Genomic DNA, 5,977 nt, shown 5'->3' on the forward strand with positions numbered 1-5,977 from the left:
CTATTTCTTGATAACCATGTTGATTCTACTCACACCCCTTATCAATCTTACATTTTCATCATTTTCTCTTCTTCCCACTCATGCTAAGTTCTGATTTTTCAGGATGAGGGTGCCCAACACCCTGGTCCTCCTAATTAGGCCCCATTTTTGGGCCCTACAACAATCATTTCATTTGAGCGGGAAACTAGATCCCATGTCGGCATACTCCAAAAATTTAATTTGTTTTCAGGTAGTCAAGTATAAAAGGAGGTCTACCCCTCTCATTTGAAATCCTAACCTAGTAATCAAAATCAAGATCTCAATTACACTTTGGTGAAATTCAATTCAAGTGTACAAGAAATCAATCATTCATCAAGCATTGAAGCAGAAGTGAAGTCAAGTTCAAGTATTGAAGATGGTATCTATGATCATTTTTTTATGAAGACGTTCTACATGAAACCCTAAAACCTTTGTGTGAAGGTCAAACAAAACTTTATTAAGGTATAAATTGTTGTTTCAAGCATTTCAGTCTTTCCCTCAAAAGGAAAGTATATTTTTATTAAATTCTTTCATTAAATTTATCAATTCAATTTCATGGTTTTAATTCCAAAATTGGGGTTTGACCTAAGGCAAACCCCTATTCCCACCATCTTTCCCTCATATATTAAAAAGGTCACACAATCTTATCCAAAAGCAGCTCAAATATTATTATGGATTGTGGAAATATGACAATTTTAATCAATACCCTTCATGGGAGGGAAATATGTTTCAAATTGATGAAAAAAAGGTCACACAATCATATCCAGAAGCGGCTCAGATATTATTATGGATTATGGAAATTTGATAATTTTAATCTTTCCCTCTCTTTCTGTGTGTAGGAAACATGTGCAAGAGTTGTACTCAATAATTCAGACATATTTGATAGTGATGAACAAGTTTAACTTTTGACAACAGAAAATTCGAAGGACCAGGGTGGATTTGTGCTAGGTCTAGTCCCAAAAAATCAAGCTGAACTTCTAGGAATAGGTTCTAAACATCTTCTTTTGCCCAAATCTCGGTTTGTGGATCTATGGGATATCTATAATAGCTTGTTTGCGATGATTTACTTCAATTATTCATTATTTTACTCTTATTTCACAACTACATTCTAAATTCAACTTAGGAAAGAGAATAATCAATTCCAATCAGTGAATACAATCAAAATCTCGACCCTTTTCTTATTTGGATTGAAGCTAAATCTATTGGGTTCACTCCTCTTTCCAATTGTTTTGGTTAGTTTAGATATTTAATCTAGTTTTACTATCTCAATTGGTGAAACCCTAATTATACACTAATAATACATATAGACTAGAGAGAGAGAAAGAGGGGTCTAGGGTGGGAGGAATAGAGAGAGGAAGAGACCTTAGAGAGGGAGGGATAGAGAGAGGGAGAGACCAGAGAGAGGGGGGAGGAGGTTTAGAGATAAAGAGAGATATTTATAATATTGAATGCTATATTAAGCATATACATGATTTTTAATATATATTACATATTAATATTGTTTGTTATATATGATATTATATGATATTATACTATATTATATATTATAGACTAACAAATTAATTATCAAAATATTTAGTTGACATAACAAATTAGTTATAAAAAAGTTATAAGCAATAAATTGAATGGATATCCATTGGAATTGGATATCTATTTTTCCTAACAAAAACTATAGCCATGGGATTTCCCTTGGGATTGCTTTGAGATTTAGCTTGGGGGTGTCAAACCTAAAAGGTCAATACCAGAAACGTGTTTAGAAGTTTTCCTTGGTTTTTTCAAACTTCGCCCATGTGGCTGACCACTTTTTTTTAATCTGAATTTGATGAAACAAAAAGGGTTTATTAAGAAAATTGTTAGCTTTCTACCAATATCAATTTTGCCTCATTTTGAATTTAATAAATAGTTATTATTGATTTTTTACATACATTATGACCAAAGTCTTGATTGATAGGCTGATTGAAAAAACATCTATAAATCCCAAATAGTTACAGATTTTTTGAATTTGAAAAATGCTACACATTTTATGCTTCCCCTACTATAAGATAAAAATAATTGAATTTCATGAAGTTTTGACCAAGTTATGGTGCATAAACATACAAGATTTTTTATTTGAAAAATAAATAAAAAGAAAACATAATTAATTATTTACTTGCCAAACAATTACAAAAAAATGTGGCACATTTGAGCATGTGTCCTCTACTTATATTGAAAGTTTCATAAAAAAAAATTATGTTTTTCTTGTACTTAGGTTTCATAGACATGCATTTGTTTTTGTTTTTTCCTAAAATTTTAGTACGTTTGCATTAAAATTTATTTTTTAATAAATAGATATAGTTTTTTCCAAAAAACAACTAGTAGCTTAGAAACTAGATTCAATTTTCTACAAATTTTGTTCTTACATATTTTTCAAATTATGTTAATAACCTATTCAAAATTTTCATGTCGAGTTGCCTAACTCTATTTTTTAAAATTTTCATCGCCGCTTAAGGGCCTAGTTTGGACCCCCATGATCCTGCACACACCCTTTACTTAAAGAATCAAAATCCACCAAACCACATACATCTGAATGAAAAATCTCTAATGACTTCTTTGCCTTAATAGATTTAGTTTTTTCAAAAAATAACTAGTAGTTTAGAAACTAGATTCAATTTTCTACAAATTATGTTCTTACATATTTTTCAAATTATGTTAATAACCTATCAAATTTTTATGTCAAGTTGCTTACCTCTGTTTTTATGAATTTCCATCATCACTTAAGGGTCTAAATTTGGACCCCCATGATCTTGCACACACCCTTTGCTTAAAGAATCAACATCCACCAAACCACATACATTTGAGTGAACAATCTCTAATGGTCTCTTTGCCTTACACGTTCTTATATGAAATGATCTATTCTATTTACCAAACACACAATGCTTACATAAAACATTTTCACCAATAGAATAATAAAAAATACCATCAACCAACTTTTATTTAAAAATAATATTAAGACCTTTTTTACTAATGAGACCTAATACATGGTTCCACAACATACATGCATTTTCAGTGCTAGTTACGTTGGTCGAGTTCCAAAAGTAGAGGCATTTAGCATAACCAAAATTCCTATCTGAAATCCTTTAACTATCACCAAAATCCAACAACCAAACTTGTCAAATTTCACATGCATTCTAGAATCATTAAACTTGGATATTGAAAGTAAATTTCTCACAAGTCTTAGACTATGCAAAAAATTATTGAGAGTTTAATCCTCCCATCACTAAAACACAACTTTACCTTTGAAGAAAGGTACTTTATGATATACCTTCAAAGAAAGTGTTTTTAACTTTTCACCTACATCTAAGTTTGAAAATGTGATGTTCCAAGTTTGTGACTCGTTATTGTGGGATCGCCCCCTCTTATATAAATTGTAGACACCAACCACTAGAGACACCAATCCCCAAAACTAAGCACGAACCCCTCAAGAAACACCAATCTTTTCTAAATCAAAAGGCACCAATCTCTCCAATATCTACTAAAAAATTGTACTTATGCCTAGTCCACAAATGATGTAACATTTGCTCCAAATTTTGCCTTATGTCGTTACAAAGTCTGCTCGAATAATGTGCTCCATATTTTCTTCAAGGCTTTTTACTATACCATCTACTCCAAATTAGGTATAATGATTGCCCCAAAATTGTAACAAGGTCTACTCCAAACCTGACATAGAAGACTATACAAGGTCTTCTCTAAATAACTGTTCCAAGTAATAAATTTTTCTCCAAAACACCTTATATATCTAATAAAACTTGCCTTAGTATGCTAATATAGATTCCCTCAAATTCTGCTCCAAATTTGCTATGAGGTTTTCTCCAAAATCTCAATTAAGTGTTCTCCAAACTTGGAATATAAATTACCTCATAGATCTATTCTAAAACTGATATGATATTACAATTGTGTTGCTTACATATTTAATCTCCACCTTGCTTTCCTTTTATACCTCTCAAATCTGCTCCACATTTGAAAATAGATCAACTTTAATTCAAGTTATTCTCATTGTATTCACATTATCTTTATCGCTTCCCATAAATGATCTCTACAATGTCATTGCTACTCTTCTAAATCTATTCTGCATGAGAATGATATTTTATTTTATTGCTCACTCTTCTAACTCACATTCATGTCTATTTTACACCCACTCGTATACCTCTTCATAAGGGAGGCGTCTATTCCAAAGAGGTTAACCTCTTTCATAAACAATTAAATTTCTTTTAATTCTCCAAAGATGGTGATAGCATTATAGGAGTCGACCTTCAAACAAAATTCAATTATTTTCAATTTTAAACCACCAACTAAGGCACCACATAAGGAAGAGTCAACCTTATCAAGCAATATATTGATCACCGCTTCTTGATAATACATTATCTTTAATTACTACCTTGTTTACTTTAATAATTGCCTTGTAATGGATCACTGCTCCTTTGATTATGACAAATGTTTCTTCTTATAAAATAAATCACTCTATGCATTTTATCATTGCCTTTTCATAAGATATGGACAACAAGACTAAAGCAACAAGTCAGATCCATTCACGAATATGTCTTTTACAAGTTGAGCACCTCTTGCATAATTTGCCATAATGATTTCTTCGACAACAACAAACTAATTTCTTCTTGACATCAATGATAACATATCTTGCTTTGACATCAATAACAACACAATATTTCCAACAAATCCATGGGTAAGATATAACAAGTTTATCAAAATCACATTAGAATCCTTCATACATGATTGGACATAAATCAAAGATAAAAGTTGAGTACAATCCATAATAAAAGATCTAACAATAAAATGCTAGGGAGGGTGGCTCTAGATCCTAATCTATGCCAATCATACTTAGAATAAAAGATACAAACAATTCAAAATAAAATACACCTATTTATATAAAGAAAAACACACACCCTACACTATATATAGACTTTTGAAGTGTAAATAAGAAATAATGAATAAATGTATTGTATATACATAAAATACACACAAAAAATAAAATAATACCAAGACTTTTAAAATAATACTAGAGACTTGTCACCCTTACAATCCTGGATTGGCTTTAATGTAACCATGTGAAAGGTGCATTCCAAAGTTGGAATGAAACATGGTGAGATGATTCGGGGATTTCATAATCTTTAAAGAAGAGGTTGACCTTAATTATTAGCCTCAGAAGAGGCTTTTTTAAAAGATTTTGTGCTCACATGTTAGGTTCTAAGCCTCTCATCTAAAGTGTATATTTCACAATAAAGTCAATGGCCCCATTCACATGACATATGGTGAAATAATTCGTTGGAATAGGAAACAAAAACATAATAAAAAAATGTTATTGTAGGAAAAAACATAATAACAAAATGTTATTGTAGAAAAAAAACATGGAAGAAGTCAATCACATGGAAGAAGTCGTATCCTTAGGCGGAGGTGAAGGAGAGTGTAAGAAATAAGCTCCCCGGAATCAAGGAAAAAATTAAATGATGAATATAAAAAATAAAATATATGACGCAAACATCACACGGTTTGTGTGAGCGCTACCCGCGGTTGGACGTTATTGTTGGTTGAACAGACTTAACCAATAAAAGAGACATTTTTAAGGCTAAATTAATTGAAAGATACATTTTTTAGGCTAAATTAATTGAAAGAGTTCAAATTGTGATAGGAGAGCACTAGGACTTTTTGGATAAAAGACAATTTGGGTTTTTTAATATTTTTAAGGATCAGAAATTGTTGAAAGGTATTTGTAAACTAGCAATTGTATTTTGGTGTGTAATGGGTTGGTCGAAGAGGTGTGGAAGGACAATTAGGAAAAAAATTGGTCTATTTGTGGCATACATTTGTGCAATATATGAATTCAATTGGTAGACCATTTAGAAAATGATGTTTGTGCGATAAAGCTTTGAATGGAGAAGTGATAGTTTGAAATCAACTATGCATTATT

The sequence above is a fragment of the Cryptomeria japonica genome, chromosome 3, assembly GCF_030272615.1.
Source record: "Cryptomeria japonica chromosome 3, Sugi_1.0, whole genome shotgun sequence".
Classification (NCBI taxonomy): domain Eukaryota; kingdom Viridiplantae; phylum Streptophyta; class Pinopsida; order Cupressales; family Cupressaceae; genus Cryptomeria; species Cryptomeria japonica.